At 38.9% G+C, this 16,401-nt stretch overlaps 1 protein-coding gene across 4 annotated transcripts in view; it reads right to left on the bottom strand.

Annotated features, from left to right (window-relative positions):
• kat6a (K(lysine) acetyltransferase 6A) overlaps positions 1 to 1,029 on the bottom strand; it is a 38,853-nt gene extending 37,824 nt beyond the window's left edge. For 2 of the 4 annotated variants that reach the window (XM_086075807.1, XM_086075808.1), the window contains exon 1: positions 804 to 1,027. The gene's annotated coding sequence lies outside the window, so the exon portion shown is untranslated. Of the gene's footprint in view, positions 1 to 803 lie in introns of all 4 variants that reach the window. The other 2 variants (XM_086075809.1, XM_086075810.1) reach the window with 2 other exon arrangements.
• Positions 1,030 to 16,401: the final 15,372 nt, after the last annotated feature.

Below are 16,401 nucleotides of genomic sequence, written 5' to 3'. Positions count from 1 at the left end.
ACATCGCTCAAGTGTTTCCTGTCGTTTTGTTTATCTCACGGGTACAAGCAGCCAAGTGTGTGACAACAAGCCTTCCCGCTAAATGCTGTTGTTTAGCAAGCTAACGTTAACAGCTAGCCAGTGTGCTAACGTTACGTCTGTGTTACTAACGTTACTCGTCCAGCCAAAACGTAAACAGCCACAAACACACGGCTAGCGAGAACAGCAGCCCAAAAATAAGCCATCTCTTTCTTTTCCAGACGCAACAAGGGCATCGCAACAACCACAGCTAATAATCTCAATTTGAATGTCATTCTCTTATTAACGTAAGATCGCGGCCTTGTATTGGGCACAATGCAACTTGCGGACGGCCATATCAGCTAGCGGGCAAGTGCAGGAATTAAGGTATCGTAGCCAAACATCGTGCACCATTTAACATAGAGGGGCCCGCGGGTTTCAAGCTTCACCACGGAAGAGGATCCACTGACCGCTTCGACGAGTCGAGTCCCAACAAGCGATCCCCACCTCGCTGACGTCCGCCCTCCGCCGCCAGCCTCCCTCCCACGTAACACTCCGCCAGCCTGCGGTGCGGTAAAGACAAGGCCGCTGGAGCCGAGTGGCTAGGCCTCGGCTCCCCTCTCCGTTCCTCCCCCCGCCCTCCCCAGCAGCCCTCCGTACCCCTCGCCTTCTTCCTCTCGAGGTCCCCCCGAAAAGCCCAAGCTCCGGTTCTGGTTTGCGGGGGGCGGGGGGGTCGAAGCTCCGATCAAGATACGCTGTTTACGAAAGACCACGGTGTCCCTCCGTCCCTCTATCCTGTTACTCACCGGAATCCCGTGTCGATCCGCCGGGGGAAGTGTGCCAAAACCGCGCAAAACGGAGACAACAACAAGCCTAAAAATGCAGCCAGAGACCAGAGGCTCTCGAGCCGACGCCATCTTTGAGTGAAACGGAGCACGGCGGTGGGGGAGGGGTAACACTGAACCGTCAGGCTGGGCCAAGGGACCGTCTGCATGGTGCGAGGCGAACATCCAGGGGAAGAGACATTCACAGCAAGACGGTGGGGGCGGCGGCGTGCTGTTGCTATGAGAGGGCTATGGATATTGCCTGGGCACGTGAAATGGAAGAAAGGGACAGATGGTGATGGTGTTGGTGGAGGTGGTGGGGGGGGGGGGAGTTGAGGTAATCTCACACTCTCTGTTGTGCCACAGCCGCACAGGAGATGATTCAAGGGAACGTCTGCATTTTTCTTCGCGGCTGCAGGGGGAGAAAATCAAATCAAAGCCAATGAGCACGCGTTTAACGTTAGAGGGTATTTAAAGTGAGACCTCCCGCTACATTGCAGTCTATTGTGGCAGCTCTGGAGTTGTAACAGGAAGATTGACACTTACATTCAGTCCTGAAAGGATCCAAATGGAACAGCTATCTAGAGTGTTGCATCACATTTAAAAGCATGCCATCCTCTCGAGTCTGCACTGTACTGATGTACAGTATCGATTACCTAACACTACGGTGTTTCAACTGAAGAAACAATTATGTGTTGTTTTATTCATTAAATGACAAGGAGTCACATGTTTAATCAAAGTGTCATTCATGTTCACATACAAGATGTGCAAGTCTATATTGGAGTATGAGTTTGGTACAAGAAACATAAAGTAGACACATGGTCTGCTTTAGCAGGCCACATCGGGCCCCAGGACCTTTTGTTTGACAAATTATCTGTAGATGTAAATGTGGTTGTGAATGGTTGTATAATTGGCTACAAATTGTGTTCAACCCGCAACCATAATGACAGGCTGTAGAAAATAAATAGGTCTAATTAATTAGTCTTGTTGAGTTCACTGTAGCAAGTCAGTGCTTAATAATGATCCTAAATATGTAGAGCATAAATGTGAATATAGTATTGTTTATGTTACAAAAGTTTAATGTGACACGTATTGCCATTAGGGTCCTCCTAAATTATAACATGCTTGTGTAAAGTTCTGCCTTAATTTATTTGTACATAAATGCATAAAAAAAAACATACTGTAATTAAAAAGGTGCTGTCATATTAATAAGGACTAAAACACCACATGGATTTGCGCTTTAAGTTATGAAGCTACAATAATGAGGCAAGAATTAAAAATCCAAACAAATCACAGCAATAAAATGAGGGGAAACGATTCTCACATCAACGCGGAACAACTGACAGCAGTCTTGTTCAATTAGCTATAAATATTGAACCACCCCCCCCCCCCCAGGTGAAAATTAAATCATGTGTGTATCTTTTGAGTAAATCCATTGCATGGCAGTCCTCAGAGACATAATGTAGAGTCTCTTATGGGGAGCAATTAGACATGAGTTGTCCCCTGTTGTGAGAGGGTGAGCTGCTATGGGTTGACAAAGTGATCATCAAATTAAAGTGTCATGGCTGCGGTTTAATCTCTGTTTATCCGGTACGGACTACAGTACTTCTTGAGGGACAGATAAATCACTTCAGCAACGACAAGGCACTCATTATACAAAGTACTTAATGCATGTGTTATCGTACAGATAAATAACATGGTCAGCTACTAGATCACCTCTTGAGGACTCACATATTACATTAGCGTGTGCAGTGGGTCAGCTAACAGATGGACAATACTCAGAAGAAGCCTACACCACCTCTTCCTCCTATGAATAAATAATGGCATACACCGCGATCCACAGCACAAACTGCCCAACAATGTACAACCAAACAGCCCACTCAGGGTGGCATATGTGGGCGGCGGGGTCAAGTTGTTTCTTCCTCGTTTTCTGGGGAAAAAAACGTTTTCAGTTTGTCAGAATAGAGCAAGAAAACAGTGTGGAAAATATTTTGATGCTTTCAATGTGTGACACTGCTTTCTTTAATGTGCTTTTTGAAAGAAGTGATTCTTAGAATTTGTCTGATTTAATTTGAAAAAAGTGTTGATAAATCAATAATTCAATAACACTTATTTGAAGTTAATATCAAACAACAGACCCTACATATGGGATTTTTGCTAACACCCCTCCCGGAACAATAAAATATTTTGCGCCAACAACGCTCAAATTTAGAAAATACTCATCAGTAAACTTGTACATGTACACTGTAAGTTTTGTATGAAAATATATTTATTGATTTGAAAATTCAGGCTTATAACTGAGCCACTGCATTTAACAAACAGGTTGCAGTCTGTTTCATGTTTGAACAGCACTGAAATAAAATATTAAGGCTTAATGTTCCATTAATATAACATTCTTCAATGCTTAATGAGTGAATCCTAACCCTAAGTAAGACGTTTTGTTGAATATGCCCATAAAAAGTTGATGTCTAAAAATCGATTCGGCCGCATATCGAATCGATTCGAGAATTGCGCGCTGTAGTATCGCGATATATTGCCGAATCGATTTTGTCTACCACCCCTAATAAATAGTATAATTTCTCTATAAAATTGTTGACAGTAAACCTCTGCAGACGAGCTAATACTCCTTGCACATTCTCTGACAATGAGGGTGCTGCTGCCACCTACTGTAGTGGATGTCCAATTACACTATTCTAGTATGGCAAAAAGAAGAAAAAAAAACTTGCATTGCCTCTTATTTGGGAAGGACTGGCGAACATCTGTTAAATGGCTGTGAAACATTTAATGGAAATATATTAATAATGTCATAAATCAATGTTGGGTAAATATACTGTACTGTAATGATTTTATTTTATTTTATTTAAAAATAGCAGACATCCAATGTGTATAGTTTTCTTGTAGGGAGTTCAAACTACAACAACAAAGGCCTTTCATCATAATTTCTTACCACTTCCACATAAATGTTTTGGCATGAAAAATCTGGTGTGCAGACAAGGAAACAATTAATCCCGGGTTTCCTCCAATCCTCTTAATCCCTCTTTTTAAAATGCCTGTTCTCTGTGCACCCACCTGCTTGACCCGTGAGCCCCCAGTATGTGACACTTGGGTCCACCTGCCCCCCTGCAGAAAAATTGATTTCCTGCTGCTCATCCTGCTTTACTTCTTGATGGTATTTTGATCTGACCCCTTTCAACAGCTTGTAAATGATGATCTTGGTTTGTCTCAGTTTCTTTTTGCAGATGTGTGTTAAATCCCTCATTGAGTAATGGCTTCAAAATAGAATCTGACTGATTACCTGTTAAGGTTCAGTAGATGCTTATGAATTGAGATAAACAGTGAGGTTATAAAAGGACATTCATTGCATAAACAAGGCTAATAAACATGATTAGGTTAATAATAAATTATACTGTAATTGGGATACTTCACTGTTTTGGACATCTCAGATATTGCATAAAGTCTTACCACATTTCTTTTTCATTTCTTTCTTTGATACAGGATATAAGTCAACAAATAATGATTTATTATTATTATTATTTTTATTTTTTAAATAATTTTTATTTTATTTTATTATTATTATTATTATTATTATTATTTAAAAAAAAATTAAGGACCAGGGTATGCTTAATTTTGGGCATTGTGGATTTTGAATTTACATAATGTGAACATTGGTGAATAACTGTGGCTGATTGTGTTCAACTATGCAATCCCATTGGTCTACAGACAGGCTGCAGCTATAAGAATGCATAAACAGCAAAGCACATTTGTGAGTTCCTGTTTTTTTTGGGAGTGCTGTTCTTTGATTCGAGTGAGGCAGTGTCCATGACTGTTTTTTTTGTCCGTGTGAATGTAGCAAGCTTCCTGCTGAGTCTGGCTCCTTGCCAAGTCCCCAAACTCTCAAACCAAGTGAAGCCTCCTCTCCTGAAAAGAGCTGAAATGTACAACGGAAATTTCCAAGCCTAGTCCGCCCAAGAACGTGCCCCCACCCATAGAGTAACAGCACCATCCTTAGCCCACCCTCCCTGTGACCCATGCTCCCTCCCCTGCCCGAAATCTAAAGAGACAGTCAGTAGCTTGAAGGTGAAGTGCAGCGAGTTGGTAGTGAACTCAAAGCAGACACCTCTGGACTGCTCGCTCAAAACGGCACCTCCTTCACGAGTGAAGTGCACTAGACCTCCGCAGATTACACCTGTTCAGCTCAGACAAGCAGCAGAGAATTCTTGGCTTGACAAATCAATGGTGCTGCTGTGGTTAACAGTGGCTTAAGTGGCTGTGCACTTGCAGCAGGGGCCTCTGACAATCCCATTAACATGAACTAATAGGTGCGACTTTAACACCATTAACAACAGGAGACAAGGGAGAGGTTATATTGGTAAACAGCGCTGAAATTGGAATAGCCCAATACATATATACAGTATATATTTATATATATATAGTTTCTTTTTTGGGACGATCTTCTGACGTCGATGTTTTTGTTTTGGAATTCACACTTGTGTGCTCCCTTGGTTGGGAATAAAACTATTGAATTGTTGTGTCTGCTTTGGAGTGTACGTAATGGCCAAAACCGGTTAGGTATGTGGATAACATTCTGAATAATAATTGATTTACACAAAACACGGCATTATCCAACAGGTCTAAAGAAAATTCCAGTAATGTTATAGATTAGTATCAGTGAAAATAAAGGTGAACGTGGTGGAAAATAAACGTAAATTAGAGAGGATCAAATTAAGTTCACTTGATTTTTTGCCCCCCCCCAAATTCCAAACTTTAGGTAAGTAGTGTAGAAAATCCACTCATTTTTATCCATCTCAGTGGGCGGCCATTTTGCCACTTGCTGTTGGCTGAAAATGACATCACAGTGTCTCAGAGTTCAGTTGAAAACCAATCACGGCCTAGATTGTGAAGGTCACATGACCACATTTAGAAAACAGGTGAGCTGTGATTGTAAACTGTTTTGCCATTTTCAGTCGACAGAAAGTAGCAAAATAGCCGCCCCCTGAGATGGATAAAAACAGGTGGATTTTGCTGCTTAATTCATATGGTAAATGTTACATCATTTACCACATTTCCACCTTACAAGGCCCTCAAAGCACTTTACATTTTGACTACCCATTCACTTACTGATGACGCAGCATCAGGACCAGTACATTGTTCAAGGATACTTCAACATGGTTCCAATGGCCTGAGACAACCAATCTACCACTGATCTGGGCTGACCCACATATTCCACAAATGCTTTATTAATGAAAATGTTGTGTTTAAAGTAGTGGGGGCGTATAGATCATATTGTAAAAAAAAATTTGGGGTTGATTTCCACTTTATTCATAAATCTTATTACAACAATAATGTAAACATGTGGACTGCACTTTTTAAGCACTAAACTTATCTAGACACTAAATGAATAAAATATACATATGAACTAATTCACTGCCATTGACAGCTATAGACGTCAAAAAGTCATTTGAACAAATTCTCTAAGTTTAACATTTTTCCCCTCTTTTGTTAAGAGTCTGAAAATCTAGAGAGAAAAAATGTGTGTACATTTAGAACAAATTTGTGATTAATCGTGAGTTAACTATTGGAGTCATGCAATTAATTACAATTCAAAAATGTAATCGCCTGACGCGATTTAAAAAAAGAAAAGAAAAGATGATTAAAAATTAGGAGCGTCAGACGATTAACATTTTTAATCGTAATTAGTTGCATGACTTCACGAGTTAACTCACGATTAATCACACATTTTATATCTGTTCTAAATGTACAATAACAAAAATTCTAAATTTCTTGTTAACAAAATTGGAATAAAAATGTTAAACTAATAGAAATAGTTCAAATGAATTTTTGACGTCTATAGCCGTCAATGGCAGTGAATGAGTTAATGAGCCCACTGACTGACCGAAATATATATTTTTTTAAATATCCAATTTGCAGATAGTAGAACGAGTGCTGCACTTGTTGTGGAAGAGGAAACAAACAAAAAAAGAGACACAGATATACGACGGGAGCAACAATGAAATGGTCTCACATGCCATCTCGCGGGACTTGTAAGAAAAGGTATGTGATGACATAGAAATGCTCCGACATCACCTCACAAACAAAGGCCCACAAACTGGGATCGGATGACTGGACCACAATGTCAAAAAAGAAAGAACAGCGTACAAATGACAGGAAAAGAAAGACAACAAAAAGGATGACAAGTAAGGTACGGATAAGCAGGATAATTAAAGGTCATCATGATCTTAGTTGGTTCTGAAGGTGTGTTAAAAAAAAAAATCTAATTTCTCCCAAGATTATGCTCCAGCACAGAGGCATGTTGACGAAGCGTGAGTTGTATGAGTGTCTGGTGTGCAGACCTCCCAGGTGACGTCCAAGAGCAGCAGTTGTGTAGTGTTTGCAGAGCAGGATGCCTGCCTGACAACAATGCAGCCTCCAGGATTCTCTCACACATTCTTGTGGGCCTGCTGCTCGGGGGATCTTAACCTCATGGGCTCAACAGGCTTTGTCTACTTTTTCACCTCCCGCCGCCACCATAACCCCCTTCCCGCTCATTCCCAGCTACCCCCCCCCCCTTTTTTTTTAACCAAGCACAGATTTACACAAGATCTTCTTAAGCAACCCCATTAAGAGGCATGAGAAAAGTTATGTTAAAAAGCACGTGGCTAATCGGTTTGTGGTGAATGCAAATGATACGACTCCTTAATTTGATTACCACCATGCCAATATAGTCGCATTTAAATTAGAAGCCAAGTAACACGCTCTTAAATCACCGCAGACTAATGGGAGCATAAGTTGTTCTCATGAATGATGAAGCCGACACAGTCCTCAATCAAATTACAAAGCGAGTAACGATCTGTGCTGCTCTAATGTCAACTGTGGCGAGTCAGTATTTAATTCAATACGTTCCCTAATTGAATAATCGGATTCCTTTCTGGCTGTGTAAAGAGATTCATGTTTGTCAAGCAGGCGGCTGCCAATGGAGGCGGTTATGTCATCACAGTAAACGCACAGATGATTCTGAAAGATATGTAACAACATGGCAGCCTTGTAGTATCTCACAGTGAAAGTGAAAAATGGCTTCATTCAATATGGATGACAATGACAAAGGGCTTCAGGTTCATTTTTCCATTCGAACAAAGACAATAGAGAGGAATATAAACAAATGTCATTCCACACAAAACAAGATTGAAAGCATGCACATGATGCGCTGGTGTTTACAATTTTTATTTTTTATTTTTTTGCTGACAATAAATTTACACTCAGTTGACAAACACACATCTTAGTAGTCAGCTAATGTAAAGCTGTACTTTTAATAAACTTATTTTTTTCATAATATGTTTTTCAATGCATGTATAAAAGATCCACTATCCAAAGCCAAAACAAAGATTTGAAGTTAACAATAAAATAACCACATACTGTAATTTTTCACAGTGCAAAAGGCATAAAAATGACCATTCAAGGATGGCAAAAATCTGCTTAACAAGAAACCAACATTAAGTGGAAGAATCCATTTTCAATTTAACTCGCTAAAAATTTCAATAGGTACTATTTTTCTCCTATACATCACTGCAAATCACAAAAAATATATATCAGGCCTATTAGTCCTTTTGTAGCGTAGGGCAGTAGAAGACACAATGCAACTAAACCATGTATGTCATCTAGTGGCGAATAGTGATATTACAACTTAAAATTACAGTCTACCCATACTCATGGTTCGGCATCCACGCGTTCACATAGAAGTCTAAAAAAAAAGTTTTTCCCTCCCATAAAAAAAAAAAACTGTATATTTTGGGTTGTTTCTTTGATCCTCCCCTTCCCCTCCATTTATCCCTAGTTTAATGGAGAAAATTACTCAGCATATTTTGAAGACGTTTTTGGGTTTGTAAAAAATGAAACAAAAACAAAAAATCGAAAATTAATCAAGGTCATTTGTAGGCTTGCTTGGATGAGTTTGGTGTGGAGGAACTTCAGAGCTCTTACTATGAACCCCGTCAAACACTTTTGGAACTGATATTTGTACACAAGTGCTGCTACTAGGACTAAATGAAAACAAAAGTGCTGTAAAAAGCGGTGTAAAAAAACCTAGCATAATGGGATATTATCATGGGATACTTTGCTGCATGGTTGTGGAAACTGAGAATTCATTTGATCTATCGTCGGCTATCTATGCAAAGATTTCAACCGACGGCAGTCCCTTACAAGCATGTACGGAGGCTTCCACGCAGTTGGCACGCTCTCCTCTTTGAGGTCATCAGTCCAAGGAAGTGAATGTAACCTCGTCACGGCACGTGCAGCAGTCTGGCCTGAGGCTGTACGCCCCTCCCTGACCCGTACATACAACCAGTGCACACATTTCACAGATAACACACGAAGAACTGCAGTCATAAGTAATGACTATTTATTTAACAGCGACCCAAACACCTGCTCGTTTATTAAGACAGTTATCCTTGTGCTATGACTGTCTCAGTCACCCGCCTCACAGTTGAGAGGTTCTGGGTTTGAATCTCTGTGTAGAGTTTGCAGTTCCTCCTGTGATCAAGTGCGTGTGTTTTTTTTTCTTCTCCCGGGTATTCCGACTCCCTCCCACATTTCAAGCGGATCGACTATAGGCTAATTAAAGACTGGAAATTGTAGAGCGCTTTCCAGGCCGAGGGAGGAAGGTGCCTTGTTCAAATACACCTCGTGTCACTCAAGGGAATCAAATATGGGGCTCTTATTCAGCCAGACAAGACATGAAGAATAATGAAATACAATAACTTTATCAAGAAATCAATGTATCAAGAAATGTGTGGTAATAGGCAACCAATGTATATGAATGTGTGGGTGTTTCATCAGGAAAAGTTGGGATACCTGACTGATTAATCGACCAACTAATTTAATTGGCCGATATTAGAATGGGCAAAAAAATAAAAAATTATATATATATATATTTTTTAACACATTAACGCATATGGAACGAGAATGAAATTCAAACATTACCGCCCCAAATTTGATGGATGTTTGCCTTTTTTTGTAAGGCTAAACTCAAGGGCAAAGCATTGTAAAACAGTCAAACGTCTCATCTGTAATTTATGTCTTTATTGTTGTAAGGTGTCAAACTCCGGTCCTGGAGGGCCGCAGTCCTGCAGGTTTTGGATGTTTCCGTTCTCCAACACAGCAGATATATGATCAGCTCATCAGCAAGCTCTGCATACGCCTGATAACGATCCTGCTGATTAGAATCAGCTTGTGTTGGAAGAGGGAAACCTCCAAAACCTGCAGGACTCCGGCCCTCCATGACCGGAGTTTGACACCTATATTGTAAGCGTTGAAGGACAAAAAAAGAAAAAGTTATTTCAAGCCCGTATACCACTGAGGGGCCAACGTTTACAAGTGTTGGCGAAGGTAGCGAATGCGCACTCCCGTCAGAGTTTTGCTTAACGTTTACCAAGTTTTCAGGGTTTTTCTTGAACATATATTTTTGTAGTTAATCAGCTGATTAATCAGTTATCAGATTTTTTAAAATCCGGTTATCGGAATCGGCATCAAACTAAAACAAAATCCATATCGGTTGCAGGCCTCAGTTGCAATCACCACAGATGCAACAAAATTGGGTGAGGAGGTCAAATCAAGAAAGTTCAATATAGTTTAACTCATTCACTCGCAACCATTTTCACTGAAGCAACCCCCTTTGCTCTTGGCTGTTTTACTGGATTTTGACTGATTTTGCGAGGATCACAGAAAATTGGGTTCTATTGCTATAAAAAATGGAACCTACCAAAAGATTATAGTCTCTTCTTTCATCAGGAAATAAAGAGTATATTTGTATATATAGCTAAGTTTAATCATTATTCACAAACCTGTTGAAAACACTGACAAAAAGAGTTTGTTGCAACATGGCTTGGTTGATCTCTTATACTCTGCTGCCATCTGCTGGCCGTTTTTACCATTGCTTTAAGCCACCTCTTCATGTCATAAACTGCATCAAATCCCTCTGTATGCTCTTTGCATACAAAAAAAACTACAAAAACAAAAAAAACGACAACAACATAAAAAAATGTGTAAACACGTTTTTGGGACTGAAGGAGAAAGTATTAAAAAAAACTTTTTACACGTTTTGGGGTTTGAATGAGTTTTAATGAGCCTAAATTTACATTTGACAAATCTCACAAACCACCACCAAACAAAAATGTCACAAAAGGTTCTGCATAACAACTAAAATTATGATGAATCTTGTCTCAATTTATTCATGTTTAGTTGAACACAAAGCTATTATTGATTTGCACAAATGGCAACATTTCTACCATTTAGTGCAACAGCATTTAGTTGTTCGGCCTGTCACATTTCAATGCCAGAGTTAGATGAACCAAGGCAGAGTACATAGTATTATTTGTAGTAAATAAATAATTTTCAAAGCAACTAAGCGAAATTGGATGATTTCCCACTGCTTGAAGGATTGAACATTGCCTAATTCATCTTAAAGTCTGAGGTGAACTTCAGGGGAAATGACTTTGACTTGTCAAAGCTCATTTTGAGTGGAAAAGTACATTTTGTTGTACTGTTATTAAATGCCACGGCAATCCATCATTAAACAACCTTGTTGCCGGCAAAAACACGCATCACATTCATCCCTTCTCCCTTTAATCATCAACAAAATGTAGTCATTTGAATATTGTGACTTGTGTGAAAATCAGCGTAGTAAATTTGGAGTGCTGGTGCCTTCAGGTCCATTCAGCAGGAAGCTGGCAGAGGTAATTATAAGGTTGTCGAGCTCCTCTAGTTTCCATGGTTGGCTGCCAACTGTCTTAAGGCCACATATTGTTGACTCCACAATGATTTTGTCTCACTTGGATGGATTTTGATATCACTGTGCAACGACTTGCTGTGCTGAAGCTCGTCCCCAGAGATAGACCCAATTAAAGCTTATTTAAACACCACGAGGGAGCAGGCCTGTGTTTTTTCTGATGATGCAACAAGCGGAGGGGAGAGAAAGTATGCTGCACACACAGGATACAGCACACATCCACACCTGCAGGCACTACAGATGGCACTGCAGATCTGTAGAGTGGAAGAAACTGAGTGATAAACTGATGCAAGGATCAAGGGAAAAAGTGTACTCCAAATGACTTCATTCGGCCTCATACTTTAATACCAATTATAATACTGTATCTTTCATTTTTGGGTATTTGAACAATGGTTGAAAAAACAAAACAGGGGCGAGGCAAATTGAAAATGTTCCTTAAGGAATTTAGAACATAGTTTCTTGCAAAGTAACTATAAAGTCCAATTAAAAAACAACAACAAAGAAAACAGAGTGGTAGCTAGCTAGATAAATAGCTAGGTGCGTGGCTAGCTAGCCTAGCTTACATAGATAGATAGATAGATAGATAGATAGATAGATAGATAGATAGATAGATAGATAGATAGATAGATAGATACTCTTTTATCTGAGAGTGATAATATATGTTGGTAACGTATGTACACTTTGGACTTGAGTTTGCCTGAATAATTTTGACACGTTGTGGATTAGAGAAAATCAAAAATAAACCCAAACGTGCAATTCTTGTTGAAGTTGTACAGTATGTGGAAAAAAGTGGAGGCAAAGAAATATCATTAAAAGCGCAAAACGGATATGACATTCTCAGAAAACCTGCTGGAGTGCTATGGACTTTCAAAATGACTGGTGTATATGATTGAGGAAATCACATACAAAGAGAGGTTGTGGCCCCCTCTTACAATCAGGGATATGGAGGACCAAAACTGCCAAAATTAAAATTAAATAAATGACTAAATAAATAAATAAATGACTAAAAGTGACAATAAAAATGGTTATAAAAAAATTATTTGAAAATTAAATAAAAAAAAATATATATAAATGTAAATAAAAACAACTTTTAGTCATTTGTTTATTTTTAATTCAAACAGTTTTGGTCCATACTGCCAAGCCGAAATGTTATTCAAATGAGGGGGCGGTCCTAATCGTGTCTCGCGTTGGACTCTTTCGTTGAAAACTGCCATTTGACGAGGGAGCGGGTCGGCGAACAAGGAAGTCTCGCCGACTTGAATGTAGAGCTCCAGCAATGGACGACTATCTTGTCTACTGTCACCTCGACTTGTTGACTTGTTGTCGAGCAACTCAAGTCGCAAGTTGTGGTGACAGTGGACAAGATAGTCGTCCATTCTCCAATGCAAGCCGGCGAGATTTCCTTGTTCGCCGACCCACTCACTCGACCATTGAAAAGCAGTTTACAACGGCGGAGTCCAACCCAAGACACGCTTAGGACCGCCCCCTCATTTGAATAACATTTTGTCCTGGCAGTGTGGACCAAAACTGCCAAAATTCTAAATAAATAAATAAATGCATAAATAAATAAATAATTGACTAAATAAATTACTAAAAGTGAAAATAAAAACAAATATAAAAAAATATAATTCAAAAATTAAATACAAATGTATTTATTTACGTATATGTTTTGTTGTTTTTATTTCCATTTATTGTAATTTTTTGGGATTTAATTTTCGAATTATATTTTTTATATCCATTTTTATTTCCATTTTCTGTCATTTGTTTGTTCATTTATTTATTTTGTCATTTATTTATTTTGAATTTTGGCAGTTTTGGTCTTCCATAATGAATGATGTGGAATGACATTGGAAAACATGGAAACTATTGAAAGAATGAGAAATTACACTGAATTGAATGAATGTTTTTTTTTATTGTAAAAGAATGGGGAATTTTTGTATGGTGCAAACATTTTGGCGTGGTGAAAATCATTTCGAAGGTGAACTGGGTCAGAAGAACATTTAGAATTTGAATGGGAATGACGTGAATCTGTTTTGTTGCATGTGTCGTTGGGAATGAATAAGGATTTTTTTGTGTGGGAACTGAAGTGGAGAAAATATAGAATTTTTGGTAAATTTACATTTTTGGCATGTTGTAAACAATTCCCAAGGTGAAATGAATGACCTGAATATTTATAATTTGGAAGAAGAATGATGTGAATCTATTTTGCTGAATGTGTCATTGAGAATGAATAAGAATTTTGTGTGCGTGGGAACTTCATGGTAACGTATACTTTTTTGGCATATAAATAGAATTTTGGGGAAACCATGAATATTCAGAACTAGCCCCTATGCTCATCAATTCACAGAATTCCCATGGAAAATTCCTGCAACCGCTACTGAGGGTTTACTTGAAAAGAGCTGTCACTCGCACACTTCCCATATCAGTCAAATGCGTGTCAACAGTTTTACAGGTTTGCTAATGGTTGCTTCATATTGTGCAAAATCCCAAGCTCATTCAGTTTACATTCAATTCATTCATCTCTAATTGATAATTGTCTTTATCTATACAGTTTCCCTTAACGTTGCTAAAAGTGTACCATCAAATTGACACCTCATTCATGGGTCATTAAATAAACATAATTTCACCCTAAACTGAATGTGACTGTATAGCCTATTGTCGCTTTATATAAGGCCCACATTGCTACAGTAATCCCTCTGATGTATCAAGTGATGCGTTGGGCGACTTCCCTTACTGAGCACACCTTGTGGCGACGTCCAGACGCAGCTGTTAGCAGCAGACCTCAGACAGCTGCAGACAGACTGCGCCAGCAGAGCAAACAGAGAAGCTCCTAGACGTTCGTGTTGTCGTCTTGCTTTTGTTTGTTTGTTTGTCGTCTCCTCCTGTTGCTGCTGCTGCTGCTGCTGCTGCTGTCTCCGGCGCTGCAGGAGAGCCGCGGCGGGCTTACGGCTGCGGCTCTGAGCATCAATAATGGACGACTCGCTGCACGGAGAGCACTGGGACAACTTAATACCATTCAGCTACTAATTAACTAATTGAAAGAGCGGGGTCTGTAAATCTGCAAGTGCAAATAACCGATTAAACGTCTTTGTGTCCGAGCAGACGGCACGCAACCAAGTTAAAATGGGGTCGAAAATCTTGTGGCTCATATAGTATTTGTCAAGATTAATGCTTTCATTAGGGACATCAGAGGGAAGTAACAAAGAGAAAATACTTTAAATAATTCTATATTTCCCTGTGCTTTCTACTCCTTAGTATGCCAAAAGAGGTTCTTCAATGTTTTCATCCTCCACAAATGAGGGACATAACATACAAAAGTAAATAGGCATAATAACGCAAAGGAGGACCGTAAATCAGGCAGCATTTGAGAAGTACAATGATTAATCGCCAACTAATCCATGAGTAAATTAGTCCATAATTATTTTTGATAATTGTTTCGACATCTTATTTTGACATTAAATCTCAAGAATTTCAGCCTCTCAACAATAAATGTTCTCAGAATTCTGTAGTTCTCCATGAAAGCAGATAGATGATTTTGTGTTGAATCAAAATAAAACAATTGCAAATATTTGGTTTTTGTTTTGGAAAACAATAATCAAACCAGTAACTGAACCTCAATTACTGTAAAATCCCGAGAATAACATGCACCTGTGTATAAAACACCCCCACCCAAAAATAACCCTTAACATAGTCACCTGCTCTGTTCGGTCAGCAAACTGAGTCATGATTGGTCGTTACCTGCTTCCTCAGCACAGGTGATGTCAACTTCAGTTGACAGCAAGTGGCAAAATTAGTTTTTAAATATATTAATAGTTCATGAAAATTAATGAAGTTACCACATTAATTATAGACAAAGTATTATCTTCTTAAGTGTTGAAATTAGTCAAGTATCCATTTAAAAGTAGTTGTGTATAATTCTGTCTCTAAATGTGCTGGCATCCTTCATGATCAGAGTGAAGAACATGATAGAATAGAGATTTAAAAAATATAAATGTTTTAAATCCAGGTTAAAATAAATGCTCTTTTCCCATACCTATGATAAAGGTAAGCATGACCTGGAAAATCTTGTTATTACACGACATGTTCTTAAACTTTTGTTTGTTTGTGTTTTTTTAATTTCTTTACTTTGCCCTTCTGTGACCTCATCGTTTTATTGTTTGATGTTGCCGGCTGAATGTTGTGTTTAAAATAATAATTTGGAAAAAAATCCAAACAAAAAATAAACCGCACAAACATGTAATTATTTAGGTGTTTTTTCATGTGTTATCATTAGCTAGCTTAGAATTTTTCGTTACTCTATATGCAGAAACTGAAGTGACCAAACCTGTAAAACCGGTTAGCAGGCTTCCAGTGTATGCCACGATTGCCAGCAAGACAATGGATTGATAACATGACAGTTTGAAGCTGAACTCGTTTAAAAATCTCTATGACTGGTGTCTTTGGACAAAAGTTACATGTAGTAAATATGTGTATATTATTAATTTATTCAAATATATCATATATTTAAACACGAACAAAGTCTAAACAACGCATATTGTCATCATTGGTAGCTTTGTGCATCAATTGTTTTAAAGACATTGTAGACATTTAATGTTCACATGGGTTACCGACAGCAATAACCCCCAACTACGGGGCAACGGTGGATTTGCGTTTGTTGTAAGTAATACTTTTTTATTAATCAGTCCCCCGGTTGCCTGGCCGCAAGTTAAGGACTTGTATGAACTGGTCCATGGCCCCCAACATTTTTCCCGCCAAGACGTCTGGTGCTTTGTGGTTGAGACCACTGCCCTTCGTGCCCTACAG

This window comes from Leptonotus elevatus, chromosome 5 (genome assembly GCF_054856555.1).
Source record: "Leptonotus elevatus isolate MCC_2025b chromosome 5, RoL_Lele_1.0, whole genome shotgun sequence".
Taxonomy (NCBI): domain Eukaryota; kingdom Metazoa; phylum Chordata; class Actinopteri; order Syngnathiformes; family Syngnathidae; genus Leptonotus; species Leptonotus elevatus.
Note: the sequence above shows the minus strand (reverse complement) of the source record. Positions and strands in the feature narration are given on the sequence as shown.